The sequence below is a fragment of the Rhinatrema bivittatum genome, chromosome 17 (assembly GCF_901001135.1).
Source record: "Rhinatrema bivittatum chromosome 17, aRhiBiv1.1, whole genome shotgun sequence".
In the NCBI taxonomy this organism is placed as follows: Eukaryota; Metazoa; Chordata; class Amphibia; order Gymnophiona; family Rhinatrematidae; genus Rhinatrema; species Rhinatrema bivittatum.
In genome coordinates, this window is record NC_042631.1 from 31,625,644 (window position 1) to 31,640,700 (window position 15,057).

General features: G+C 44.4%; 1 protein-coding gene across 1 annotated transcript in view; it reads left to right on the plus strand.

Annotated features, from left to right (window-relative positions):
• The window catches only part of LOC115079361 (E3 ubiquitin-protein ligase TRIM56-like), a 41,431-nt gene that overhangs the window by 12,437 nt on the left and 13,937 nt on the right, over positions 1 to 15,057 (plus strand). The window contains exon 2 of the mRNA XM_029582868.1: positions 12,671 to 12,811. The gene's annotated coding sequence lies outside the window, so the exon portion shown is untranslated. The remainder of the gene's footprint in view (positions 1 to 12,670; positions 12,812 to 15,057) is intronic.

A 15,057-nucleotide genomic window follows, 5' to 3' on the forward strand; every position in this document is an offset into this window, starting at 1 on the left:
ATTTAGGTTTGCCAGGCTGTGTCAGAAGATGCTGAAACAACCCATGGTCGAGGTCATCAGGCAGGAAGGAGGGAGGCAGTTCTGGGACTCCCTTTTTAAGCAGCTGGGTGGAAGGGGCTGTATGGGGGAGGGGCTTTCGGCGCCATGAGTACATTTTGTAATTGGGGGGGGGGAAGTGGGGGGGGGGGGGTGTTCCATCTCATTTTTAACTGAGCAGATGATTTGCCAGCTAGGCTGTTTAGGGACCTGTAGTTAAAGTTAAGCCCCTGTTTTCAGCCCAAGGCAATCCTAGTGCTGAAAATCGGTGCAGAGCGCCCAAGCTTTTCTTCTGCACTCTAATTCTGCCCACTTCGTAGGGACCTACGTTTTGGTGCCCAGTGAAAAGGGACTTCAAAGTTTTTAGACACTGAGCCCTAGTCCAGTTTAGGCGCCTCACTCCCAAAGTTAGGAACCTAAACCCTTTCCAAAATTGGTCCCCGCCAGAGGCTTGGCTTGCATGCATGAAACCAGACATGTACAGGTTATTTATCATTAGTAAACGGGGGGTCCCATTCTGTAACACGAGTGACAGCCAGCGAGCACTGCGAACCTTTCCTGAGGGCTCCTCTCTCATTTCAGGAAATTCTGAGCCAGTAAGAGCGGGATTGACTTCTCTGAGCCTTCTACCCCCACCTGCCTGCATTGGAGCAGGCAGGGGGGTCTACACCAGCTTTGGGGGGAGGGGGTCAACCAGGGCAATTGTACAGGGCTCCCACGTGGGTGGTCTCGGGCTTGGCGGATGTCTTCAGGTGGCAGAGACTCTTAACAAGAAAAATCAGAGCGGGGCCTGTCGGGGGGGGGGGGGGGGGGGGGGGAATGAATGCCAGAGGTCCTGCAGCCGCTCCCCTTCCTCCTTCAGAGCTGGCATCCTCGAGAGAGATGAGGCCAGTGCAGGCTCTGTGGGTGTCCTCCCTTCACTGGCCCCGCGTTGATTTTTTTTTTCTGGTTATTGCCTCTGAGCCGCCCCCCCCCCCCCTCCCCCCGAAAACATCCACTGAGCTGGGACCAGGCAAATGGGAGCCCTGTGCAGTTGCCTTGGTTGCCCCCCTCCCCCCCCCCCCCCCCCCCACCACAGTGCCGTCCCTAATTGCCTGTTCTCACGACTCCTTTTTCTCGTGCTCCTTCCCCTCCACCTCTCACTTGCCTAAAGGGAAGGAGGAACCTGGAGCTGAAGAAACAAGAGCCTCTGCAATTATAAATCAGATCTGTCGGAGACATCCTTTATTTAAACAAAAATAAGACAGGTACACGCAGTGATCATTGGGAGAAATCTTGTACTGATCAGGTAGCCTTCATGTCAGAAACAAGAATCTCCCCAAAGGGAGGATTAGTTTTATATTCACTTTTCATGACATTTGAGACAGGAGATGGGGTTTCCAAGCTGTGCAGGATGCAGTTTCAGCAAACAGTAGCAAACTGTGCGTAAAAGGAGCTACAGCAAGCATTGTGATTTCGGTAAATAGTCACAAATTGAGAGAATAGGAAAGAAACATAAATGTAAAAAAACAAAAAACTTTGCCGTGGGCCTTGCAGTTTTCAGAAAATTTTCAGTTTAGGTGGCATAGGAGAGAAACTGAGAAATCAGGCTAAATGCCTCTGAATATGGACAACTCACAGATTATCTGGCTGAATGCAGACTTTTGAATATTTGGGACACTTATGCGGCTAAAATTCAGCCAAATAAGACAGGGGCGTTCCGGGGCATTTCTGGGAAGGAGTTAGGTTAGCCAGATAAGTCGACCCAGCTAATTTTGATATTCAGAGTTAGTCGCATAGTATATCTGGCTACCTCTGGTCATGCCATAGAGCTATCCTAAAGTTAGCTGGTGGCTGGTACTAGGATGGAGTCCTAGGCAGGGGCAAGGAAGAAATTTTGCTGCTAATTCTCCGCTTCTTGCCTCTGATCGGTCCTGAATCAACAAGCGGTGAGAGGCGAGGAAGCACTTTCTACCTCTCCTGCATGGATCAGGGTAATGAAGATGGAGAGAATAGGGCAAAAGTGTGAGTGGGGAGAGAGGGTGCTTGTGTGTGAGTAAATGAGAGATCAAAGAGGGGGGAAGAAAAACTGGGTGTGCTGGGGGAATTCCAGAGATTAATTCCACAGTTAAGCTCTGGAATTCATTGCCAGAGGATGTGGTTAAGGCAGTTAGTGTAGCTGGGTTTAAAAAAAAGTTTGGATTTGTTTGTTTGTTTTCACACCGGTTTACAGCGTAACGGAGGAGCCTATTAATGTAGACTTCTTGTTCCTAGAGGTGAAGTCTATAAACTGTTATTAATCAATAGGGAATAGCCACTACTTGTTGCTGGCATTAGTATCATGGGATCTATTTAATGTTTGGGTACTTTCCAGGTACTTGTATCCTGGATTGGCCACTGTTGGAAACAGGATACTGGGCTTGATGGACCTTTTAGTCTGATCCAGTATGGCATGTTCTGCTGTTATGTTACAGCAAGAGAATGAGTGGGGAGAGGCAGTAAGAGTAGAGCTGTGAGTGCTGGGAAGGGGCAGTTAGAGGAGGTGGTAAGTGTGGGGGGGAGGGAGCAGTAAGAAGAGCGAGCTTGTGTATGAGAGTAGAGAGCAAGGCAGACTAGGCAGGATGGGAATAGAGAGGGACAAGAATGTGGGGGGAGTAATAGAATAGGGGGGGAGCAAGAGTGGGGTGAAGGGAGAAGGTAGGGAGAAAAAAATGAGAATATAAGAATGGGGAGAGAAGGGAGTGGAGAGAGCAAGAGTTGGGGGAGAGCAATATGGGGAAGGGAGAAGAGGGGGCTGAATTAGGGGAAGATAAGAGGAAGGGGGGAAAGTAAGGAACAGCAAAGAGAGAGAGTGAAAAAAGTGAGCACCAGGGATGGCAGGAGAGGACCCTGAGTTGGGGGGCATGGGGAGGAACACAGGGTGATGATGCAGAAACAGAAATGACGGCAGAAGAAGACCAAATGGCCCATCCAGTCTGCCCAGCAAGTTTCGCACTTTTTTTTTTTCTCATACTTATGTTACTCTTGGCTCTTAGTAACCTTTTTGTTCTATTTCCCTTCCACCCCCACCATTAATGTAGAGAGCAGTGTTGGAACTGCATCTAAGAGAAATATCTAGCTTAAGTAGTTAGGGGTAGTAACCGCCGCAATAAGCAAGCTGCACCCATGCTTATTTGTTTATCTAGACTATGTAATTCAGTCCTTGTTGGTTGTTGTCTGTATATAGAGCCACTTTTCTTCATTTCCCCCTGCTGTTGAAGCAGAGAGCTATGCTGGATATGCATTGAAAGTGAAGTATCAGGCTTATTTGGTTTGAGGTAGTAACCGCCATAACAAGCAAGCTACTTCCCGCTTTTTTGTGAATGCAAATCCTTTTTTCCACATTTCCTTTTGCCATTGAAGCTTAGAGCAATGTTGGAGTCGCATTAACTGTGTGTATGTTTATTGAATAAGGGTAGAAGGAAGGGAATGAGGAATGGAGGAGAGCATACAGGAGGAAGAATGGAAGGGGAGAGCAGGGAAGATGAGGAGGAGGAAGAAGAGAAAGTATTAAATTATCCACTGCTGAAGGAAAGCAAGAGAACCGACATGGGGGGGAAAAATGGAAGGAGGCCATGAGAGAGAGAGAAGAAAGGAAGGAACAGAGCTAAGGACAGCATGAGAGACAGCAACGGTTAGAAGGTCTGCCCCCGCCCCCTCCTGCCACAATCTCTGACTGAGACGAATTCAAATGTTCTCTGATAGGAAACGGACCCAGGAAGGGACAGTGTTTTTTTTGGGGGGGTGGGCAGCGGTGGGAGGAGAGCACTCTGGATGAGGGTTGTCCATTAAATGCAGATTTCTTTCCTTCGCCTTCATTGTGGAGATCTGAAAACCTGACTGGTGGTGGGGGTCACAGAGTTGTTTTGGTAAGCCCTGTTTTTGCGAGAGAATTCATTAACGTGCGGAAAGCTTTATGCTGGGGGTGGGAGGGTGCGCTTTATATCTGAAGGAAGGTTAGAAGCACGTTTGCTTTCATGCCAAAGGAATGGCAGTGCGGTTCTGTGCTGCTTCTAAGAAGGGGATCGTGGAATTAATACGTGGGTGTGACCGCAGCCTGTACTCTCTGGTTTCCTGATACGGACACTGATTGATGGGGGAGACATTTTGCAGGTCTGGAAAGCATTCACGTGAAAAAATGTTGTGGTAGGGCATTCATTTAGTGGCTGCTTGGCGAAATTTATCTATTTATTTAAAACTTTTATATGCCGTTGTTCCGTGTATTATCACAGCAGTTTACAATAAAAGAAATAAAACCAAACATTTCCTGGCATGTAGCCAGATGGACTCAGTACGAATGGGATAGTATCCGCGTGCTAGCAGTTGGAGACGGATCTGACGTCAGCACGGGGGCGTATATATCCCCACAGGAAGCGTAGCTATTCAGTAATTTCCGTCTCCAAAGCAGTTTGGAGTGCCTGCACGCTAGTTGAGCGTGCTTTCCAAGACTACTTTAATTTTTCTCTTTTCTTATCATTCTTCACGAAGATCCGGCTCAATTCTCTCTTACGGTATGGCCCTTGAGAGGGCTAGATTGAAGAAGAGGGGTTACTCGGAGCCCGTGATTGATACCCTCCTCCGAGCTCGCAAGTTTTCCACATCCCTCACATACATCCGGATCTGGAGAGTATTTGAAGCATGGTGTGACACTCACGGCACCAATCCACATGCAACCACAATCCCTATTGTGTTGGATTTCCTGCAGGATGGACTTCAGAAGGGTCTCTCCCTCAGCTCCATCAAGGTTCAGGTGGCTGCGCTGTCTTGCTATGGTCCCAGGAGGGATGGCAAGTCCATCGCCAAGCACCGGGATGTTTCTCGCTTCCTGCAGGGAGTCAAGCATATTCGTCCGCCACTGAAGTGGCCTGTACCTTTGTGGAACCTCAACCTTGTTTTGGATTTCCTCACAGGATCCACCCTCAGACCCCTTCGGGGCCTGTCTCTTCGTTCTCTCACCTTGAAGATGGTGTTCTTGCTGGCGGTGTGTTCGGCACGCCGCATCTCCGAGTTACAGGCACTGTCCTGCCGTGATCCCTTTCTCAGAATCACTCCAGAGGCTTATCCATCTTCGTACGGTTCCCTCCTTTCTACCTAAGGTAGTTTCACAGTTTCATCTTAATCAGACTATATATATATATATATCCTGAGCACCCCCCAGCCAATTAGGTTTTCAGGATATCCACAATGAATATGCAAGGCTGGGGGGTGCCCAGGACAGGGTTGGGAACCATTGGTCTAGACAGATCTTTTTGGACAAAGAGTTGCTGATTTTTACTTGATGTAACATCAGTGGATTAACTTAAAATAAAGATCTTCTGTCCAGAACGATTGGAGCTTTCTGGTATGCGTGCCCATGGTCCGTACATATTAGCAAATACAAAAGAAGAAATCAGTGCTGTCGAGTACTCATGACCCCTTTACACATCCTTAAGATATGATGTAGATAGGATATCAGGGGCAGGGGACAACCACACTCGCATACTGACCTTGCAGTCTTATTGCAGTCTTATTAGCCCTCTTTTCCTTCAGAAAGTAAACTAAGAAGAATGAGAATTTGTAATCAGCCTGGAAAAGCAGGGGCCGAGAGAATGCAACAAAAAAAAGATATCACCGAAAGAGCATGATAGACTCTCAACTGTACTTTACTTTATCACCTAGCGTGTTTCTGTGCCTTCATGGAATCAAAAGGTGTACTACATATAGTAATTGGCATTAACCTGTGAAGTTGATATATTTACCAGTGATACGATTGGGTTGATTTTGTGGATCAAAAGGTGTGCGCCATGTTGGTCCAGCCAAAGTAGATTATCCAGTAAAACATTTGCTTTGGGATGCAGAGTGTAGATGACTTATTGTCAGCACAACTATATAGTAACAGGACATTTCATTAGCAAATATATTCATTTATTTACTAATTAATCACATTTATCTATTGCCTAACCCAAAAATAAGAAATACAGTAATGACAATATCATAAAAAATTTAAGATAACAGAAATGCATGAATTAAAACTAAAAGCTAACAAATATAGCAATTTTCTATCCAGAATATAGAAATTCCCACCCATCTCCTGACACTGAAAATAATCTCCGTCCTATTCCACTTTTGTAGTCTCTCTCTTTCTCTCTCACATTTTTATCTATGAACTTTTATAACATTCATGTGTAGCTTCCTTTACTGTATTCTCCACCTATGAACCCTTGACATACATACAACTGAAAAATGTATACCACATCCTGTGCAAACATTGCTGCACTGAACAAAAAAAAACCTTTAAAGCCATAGATTCTTTTAAAACTATTCAGACACACTTGTCCTAGTCTAATATCACGTGTCATGGCCGTTATCAGAGTATTCAAACAAACTAGTAAAAAAACGTTAAAAATAGCAACCACTTGACCCTCAGTCGCAGCTACCCTGGGTTTCAGATGTCTATAAGAGTCACATTCATTGCTTCTGTCATATTGCCTAGCCAGTCTACAGATATACAGTCTGTTACAGCTATGGATCTTAAAAGAGAGTTTATTTTTGCATATAATGCTGTGAGATATAAAAATTTAAGATTTGTGAATTGTCCAAAAACTAGATTTTCACCGATTTAGAATAGTTTAAAAAATTCCTAATGGAAGTTGTTTGACAGATGGTTCAGGATAAGGAAATAAGGTTGTCCAAGTGTTATCTTCCTGAATTAAAGCGGGCAGGGAGTCCTGAATGAGGGAACCGATGTTTTGGTTTCCAGTAACAGTGTTGATGTATCTGCATATCTTCAGCACTCAAGATAGAGCCACTCCAGTTGGTTTCTTTTGTTGTCGATATGGAAAAAAGAATTAACATTTAAGTAATATTTCCGATTTGAAGCTGAAGGTTTTTGTGTATCCAGATGTCTCCCGTGAAGGAAATTTTATTTCTTTCCCTTAGGCAGCGAACGGTTTCCTCTTCGGGTTGCTTTTTTTTTGTTTCCCTGCAAGTGTACAGTAAACCAACAAGGTAATACTTATGTGTTCCTCGACCCATCTCGTTTACAGACTTTGATAAATCATCTACGTCACAAATTGTTCAAGTCACTTAATTTTGGGGTAGGAGGCATTTAAACTGTATTAGTTGTTGCAAGCTGGAATTTGCATTTCGCGCTTTTATTTCCGATAGTCCCCCTAGCTGTGGGCTTGAATTCTGTTTGTCGTAAGGGTTTACTTATTATTGTAATATCTTTTCCAGATATATCTTTTTTTTTCTTTTGTTTTTTTCTTGTGTAATAATCAGAATATATCTTTTATTTGTCTTGTTTATGATGAATAATTAATAGAGAGAAATTATAATTTCAAACATTTTTTTAATTAAATTATTTAAATACATGAATTGGAATCTGGTATTTTACTTTAATGTACGATAATCCCCACAGTATTATAAAAGCTCAAATTTAAATGTGTGCAGCACAGTGCAATATTATCACTCCGATGTAGTGATCCCCCAATAAGCATTATTGTTTCATCAATCAGCTTCCTCAAGGGGGAAACCTTAAAGTTAAAAAAATTGTAAGGGTCAATGAGTGTTTATTACTACACTAGAGAACTGATGTAGGTGATCCCGGCAATTAGATATTGACATTTCAACAAACGCTAGCCAACAGTGCTTTGATCGTGTGAGTTTTCCCCCTGAGGAAGCAGATTAGTGAAACGAGGGTCCTATTTTGATTTATTTTCTGGTGAAAATACTCTGGGTGTGCAAACTATTTCCATACCCTCTTTTAAACTAGAAACCCCAATAGTCTTATCTGGCTACCCACGTGACACTGCCCGAAATAGTTTTGTGCCCAGGGGTGTTTACCCTAACTTTATAAAATAAAACATTCTGCTACTGATAAACCTAATATAGGGAATCCCATTTGATCTTGTGACATGGTGCAGAAAAGGTATTTCACGGCGTTGAATGGAAATATCTTGATCTAGAAAAACCTGCATTTGAATCCATGCATTTAGGCTTTGGACAGTGGACCAGAGTCTCCCTTGTTCGTTGACGGAATCTGTGCCTAGGGGCTTTGCATTTAAAGAGCCTAATTTGAAAAGCCATTTCCCGTGGGTGAAACTGCACTTTAGCTGGACAAATGGGCTCTTAGAAAGTTGCCACCGTGTAAAAGCAAACTTATAACTCCACCACATGTGTACTTTTTACCTGCAACAGAGGGAGGTGTTCCTGGGGAGGTAGGCTTCGGATCCGTGCGTGTCTCCTTTTACATTTTCAAAGGTACGTGGCATCGTTTTTTTGCTAGGAAAGGTACGCGCAGAAATTTGGCAGGCATCGATGCGTGCGGGTATTTTCCAGGGAAGATTTTTCAGAGTGAGAGCATGAGCATTCTTTCATTTTGAAATTAGTGCAAAGTCAGTGGGTAAAAAAAAAAAAAAAAAGTGCTAGCACAATCCGCGCTGGCGCAGCCAGGGGGAGAAGATCAGATTGTCTCCTCGCCCCCCTCTTGTTTGTACTTGCAGGAGCACAGGGCTTTCCAAACCTGGGAGCCCCCCCCCCCCCCCCCCGTCTCTGGTTTCCCAGGATAGACAGTGGTTTACGGAGGAGATGCTTATCGTTTTTTCACCACGCTGGGTATGATTTGCAGTCTAGAATCAAGAAACAAAGGTTAAGGAAGTATTCAGAGGAAAAAAAGTAGTGGTGGAGCCCCATCCAGTGGCTGCTTAGTAAGATTACATGAAATAATATCATTGGATTAATCATAGCAAGACCTTCCAGAACTAATGGAGCTTTCTGGTACACACGTCCGTGATCCACACATACGAGCAAATCTTAAAAAAAAAACCCCAAAACAAAAACAGTGCTGTCAGTCCTCATGACCCCCCTTACACATCCTTAAAATTAGGTGTACATAGCATACCAAACAAAAGTTATTAAGGGTAAGGGACAAACACTGCAGTCTTATAAGCCTGCTTTTCTGTCAGAAAGTAGACTAAGAAAAATGAGAATTTCTAGCCAGCCTGGAAGACCAGAGACCAAAATAATGCAACAAGAAACTAAGATATCACAGAAATGAATATGCATGAGATAAAATTGCATGCATTGGAGACCCGGCGCATACAAACGTGTCTCTTTCCACATCCATTGTGGATACCCTGAAAACCCGACTGCCCCCAGGACAGGTTTGGGAAGTCCTGCCATATAGGACCTGTGCTCCCGGGCACACACAGGACCCAGGGCATTGTATTGTTTCTGTCATCCCCTCTCGCCAGTCGGCCCCCTTGTGCAGTGTAAAATTATTATATTTGGAAAGTTCTCAGGCTTTGATGTAGCCTTTGGGAAATGATGATATGAAAAAGAGTGGGAAGGGAGCAATGAGGCATCCAAGATTCAACGTTGTCTGTCTGTTTTTTTTGTTTTGTTTTTGGTTTTTTTTTCTGGGGCTGCACGGTCCATTAACTTTCTTGGCTTAAGCACTACCTCCAGTCCAGAAGATTTCTGTCAAGCAAACTATCCCTAAAGGTTGGAGAGGGTCACTTTTAGGACTGACATCGTTGGGCCAATAAAAACCACAGTGGTGGGTGGTGGTGAGGGGAGCCAATATCGGTTGTGAAAATGATCATATTGCCTAGAATGTTAGATTTGTTTATGCGAGTGGCAGTGTAGTATTTTGAAGAATTAGAATAAAGAATATTGAAGTAGATCTGGCAAGCCAGGTGTGCCAGAACTGTATATAAGTCTCTGTACTTCAGAGACTTACATTATATGCTGGTATAAGTTCCATCATCATGCCACTGGTAAAATTTTGCCTTGGTGTTAGTTAAAGTGTTAATGATTAGGGACTGCTGGACTGCACAGACAGCCATTATCATATGGAGATTCCCTGTACGTACCAGGATCAGTCCAAACGGTGGGTTATGTCCCCCTTCCAGCAGATGGAGTCAGAACAAAAGCTCGGGGGGAGGTCCTATATGACCTCATCCCCTGTGCCTCAATCCTCAGTATCTTCTGACTCCAGCAGATGTGAGCAGGGGACTGGCAGTCCCCAGCACAGGAGATTAGGTTTTTATTTATTTATTTAGTACTCTTATATACCGATATTCAAGTAACAGAGTTAACCAATCAAGTCTGTTTACGTTCCAACAATAACCATGACATGAAAGTGTCTTACAATAAACAGGATGATCGAACTTGGAAACAAAAAACTGGGTTTAACAACATAAATAAAATAGGCAAGAAGACCAGCGAGCCTAATGCTGGATGGTGTGAAGATCAGAGATTAATAGTAGAGCAAAAGATATTAAGATTTGACTACCTCGGGATAAATAGGGCGAGCATTCTCTTAAGGAGTTACCAAGACTGAAATCACTGGTGGGAAATCTAATAAGATATTGAGTTAGGAGAAGGCTTGGTTGAACAACCAGGTCTTGAGTCGTGTTTTTTGTTTGTTTTTTTTTTTTTTTTAAAAGGTGATTGGGCAGTGTACTAGTCTGAGGTCTGATGGAAGAGAGTTCCAATGCTTAGGGCTGGCAGTGGAGAAAGCTCTTTTACTTAATGCTGTTTTAATCGGTGGGGCCTGTAGATTGTCTCTATATGCTTGTCTCACCGGTCTGGAGGAGGTGCGAGGTTGAAGTGGGATCCTGAGCTCGAGGGGGGTGATGTTATGTATCGCTTTGTGGATTGATGACAGAACTTTGAACAGAATTCTGAATTTGATTGGGAGCCAGTGTGGGTTCTTTAGGATGGGTGTTATATGGTCTCTTTTGTTGGTTTTGGTTAGTATCCTTGCTGTAGCGTTTTGTAACATCTGTAAAGTTTTTATGGTGTTCACGGGGAGGCCGAGTAGCAGTGAATTGCAGTAGTCAATTTTAGCGAAAATGATTGCTTGTAAAACTGATCGGAAATCTTGGAAGTGGAGGAGGGGGTCTCAATCTTTTTAAGACTTGTAGTTTGAAAAAGCCATCCTTTACGGTGTTATTGATGAAAGTTCTACAGTTCATTTGGTTATCAAAGATGACTCCCAGGTTTCTGACTTGGGGCGATAGGATTAATTGAGAAGCGAGGCCTTTTCTGTCTGAGGGATCAAGAAAAAACATAAAAATAAAAAAAATAGACTATGAGAGGTTCGAAGAGCAGGAGGAGGGCAGGTTAGGCTACAGTGGTGGCTGGGCTAGTGCAAGAGGGACTTGCTGACAGGCTGCTCTCTTATGTTCTGTCCTCTGTGTCTCTTCCCCCTCTTCTGTGCTCTTAGGGTAAGTGCAAAGAATTTTTTCTTTGAGGTTGGCTTTCCTTTTTGCAGTTTGCCAGCGCGGTAGATCGCGCCGGATCGTCGAGGGACAAGTCAGTGGGGCTGACCACCCCCCCCCCCCCCCCAGGTTCTTATCGGGTTCGATGCTGACCTGCGGCCCCGCGAAGTACCATTTCCCGGGGCCGCTAGCAGGTCACATTTCCCGGCGGCTCCGGAGGGTCGGCAAGGGGGGGGGGGGTGATTCGCGCGCCTGGGCCGCCGAATCGCAGAGGTTGTGTGCCGCACCGCGTGTTGCCTGCCTCCCCCCGGGGCCTTGTCATGCCGCGCGCGGTGGCCTGTTCGTCCTGCGGCCGGAAGGGGTGCTGTCCGAGCTGCCTCCCCGCGGGAGAGGACAGATCTCTACAGGGGGATGGCACAGGAGACCGCGGGGAAGACAGCGAGCATCGGCAGCAGCAGGCCCCGTTCCCGCTGAGTGCGGGAACGGCGGCCATTTTGTTCTCGGATGAGGCCGCCGGCATTTCGGAAGAGGAAGCAGGGGGCCCGATTTCATCGGTGCCTCCCGTTTTGGCACCTCTTGGAGAGCAGGAACGCAGCAACCGGCTGGGGAGTCCCCGGTGGTCCCTCCCCCGGGGGTTCCCTTATTCTCCCCGGAGTTTGTGGTGCTTCCTGTTACCAGGGAAACCTTCACCTGGGCACGGCTGGCTCAGATGCCGCCCTTAGTTTTGCTGAGGGTCTGGATGGTGACGTAGTGGCAGTAACCGTGCTCCAGTGCCTATCAAAATTTGGTGCTGGAGAGTTGCCTGCATTGCCTGTGCCTAAATATGGGTCTGGATGGGCTAGGGGGAAAGGAGAAAGAAGGACTGGGGAGATGGGCTCGGGGGAGAGAAAGATAAGACAGGAGGAGAGAGAGACTTAGACTGCTGAGGACAAGCAGAGGAAGGCAGGGGAGAGACTATTGAGGACAGATTGGGGGTAAGAGACATCTAGTTGGATAGAGAGAGACAGGTGGATATGGTCAGATGAGAGAGAGAGGGTGGGAGAAGAGAGTCCTATAGGGTCTAGCTGAGGTGGCAGGGCGAGAATGGTGGAGAGAGGCTGGGGAAGGAAGTAGGGGAGAGGGGAACTTGGGTTTGGTGGAGAAGTGTGTGGTGGGGATGAACTGTGGGTCTCCAAATGTTTTGGAGGTTGATAAGGAAGTTTGCATGGCCAAAAAGGTTGGGAGAAGCGTTACACCTGTAAAATTACGCCTCTTAAACCCCAAAGTCATCAATGCCAGTTGGAAGGGTTGTGGAACATCTGTATTCTCTTTCAACCTAGGTTAAGCTACCCAAAGCTAGGACAATTTTGGAAAATTTATACAAATTAAAGTGCAGAATATTGCTCACAAGAGTGTTCCCTTTGTTACAGATATATTGCTATCAAAGATATCGCCAGAAAACTTTGCAACAAAAATCAGAGACAAATAGCACACCATCTCAATGCAGTAGTTGGCAAGAGGTTGGAAGAAGCCCAGAGTCCTGAGACAGATGATGTGGCTTTAAAAGAGTGGTAAGTAGCTACCATGAAAAAATGACTGCTTTCTACCACCAAAGATTGCATAGATAGATATAGATATATCTCTTAATCATGTGGAAGATAGCAGGAATCAGGGCAGACGTTTTTATACTCAAATTTCTTTTATTGGCAAGTTTTAATTATAATGTTAGGTTAACTGAATGCCACACTGAATAACATCACAAACCAGTAGAAAAATGTGGTTGGTTGCTTTGTCTGCTTGGCATTTTTATTTTGCCTATTTATGTGATCTTAGCTGGTTTTATTGGGCATCATGTTTATTACGGTTTTTATGATGTTGATTTAGCTGTGGTCTTAATGTGTACCCATGTAGGGCTTGTATATAGGTTATATGCTAAATGCTATATGTTATACGTTATATGTTAAGAAACGCTGTTCCATGTAACGCCATTTGTGCGAAAGTTTTGTTATATGTAAACCGACCTGATTCGATACTTGTATTGAGAATGTCGGTATATAAAAATCCGAAATAAATAAATAAATAAATAAATCACTGTGAGCGTTTTTATGGAAGAGCGGTTTATAAAAGTGAGTTAACATAAAGGTTCGCTATTATGTTCAAGGAAATAATTGGTTCAGTCATGTGACGGGAAAAGAGAAGCTTCCAATTTTTCAGCCCTGTTTTGTTTTAATGTGCATATGAAGAAATTTAAATAGCACTAATAATGCATCACCATGAGACCTAAACATTGTCATAATGAAGCTCACTGATTCTTCTGTTCTGTCTCTGCTCCTTCTGCATGAAGAGAAAAAGAAAATATATTAGGACAAAAAAAGAAAATAGACGAAAGCATAAGGCCCAAAGAATTTATTTATTTATTTAACAGTTTTATATACCGACCTTCATAGTAAATAACCATATCGGATCGGTTTACAATTAACAAGAATAAAAACTGGGGTAATTATTCAAGTAAACGAAAGATAAACAGTAGGTAGGAATGAGTCAAAGTTACAATCAACAGGGAAGAGAACTTGGGAGCTTGCAACAAGCTGGAAAGAAGATAAGGCAGGAAATAAATATGAAGTGATACCATAGGGCGTACGGGTTAAAGCTTAATGGTGCTTTAACCTGGGAGAGTCAAAGAAGATGGAACAGCCAGCAAAAAACCTTGTGTTAGAAAAGCACGAGCAGCCAAGGCGACACTCACGACCTCTCCTTATTGGTACTCATCTTAATCTGAAGTGCATCACTATAACATCTGCTGGTTCTAGATGTTTGGCACTTGAGCCCAAGAAGAAGATTCCTCCTCAGTGTTTCCAATGGTCCTCGAATTAGCAAGTCACACCATTTTCTCTTCCCCTTTGTCAGCATTTCTATACATTCCCATATCTCTTTTTTTTCTCTTCTCCCTGGCCTGCCCCCACCCTCTTTTCCACTAAATAGCTGCGCTTTCAGGGCCAGTGCAATGCGCTGTGCAGGCCGTGCACTTGCATAGGGAGGCAGCTTAGAGGGGACAGCATCCGGAGAAACTACCATTGGACCCCAACTTGCCAGCAATCTAAGTTAAGAGGCCGTGAGACCGCTGGTGCCTCCTAGCCAGCTGGTGGGCGAGTCGAGAGGGCCAAAGTCTAGAGAAGGTCACAGGGCCATCAGCCAACCAACCGGTCGGCAGCTGAAGTGAGAGAAGGCGGCAGGGCCGCTGGCCAATCTCAACCAGCCAGCATCAGAAGTCAAGAGGAGGCCCCAAGGCTGCCAGCAGATCCCAGCCCATGAACAGGTTGAATGAATAGGAGAACTCCAAAAGAAGAAGAGAGGGAGGGCTCCTGGTGAGTGAGAGCAGGTGTTTGTGTGTGTGTGTGTGTATGCATGATAGTGAGAGAGAGTGTATGTGTGTGTGACACAGAGAGAGAGAGGAGAATGTTTGTGCACCCCTACTAGTTCATGACAGTTTCAGGGTAACTGGAAATCAAAAGTTTCCAGGTATGGAGAGCAGATAGATTTATTTATTTATTTATTTTAAATTGAGTGTTATTTGATGTCTGTTTTGAAATATTTTATTGGTGTGTGGGAAATTTAAAAAAAATAACAAGTTTTTATTTGTTAGATGTTCTATTCATCAGCTGTTTTGAAATTCTTTTTTGTTAATATAGTTTTATTATTTTGATTAATTTTTTATATTTCTTGATTTTGTTTGTTTTATGAGCAATTGCAACATTTTTATTTCTCCATTGTTGCACTGTATACAGAATCTGTCTTGTTATGGTTTCCAGTTCAGTTT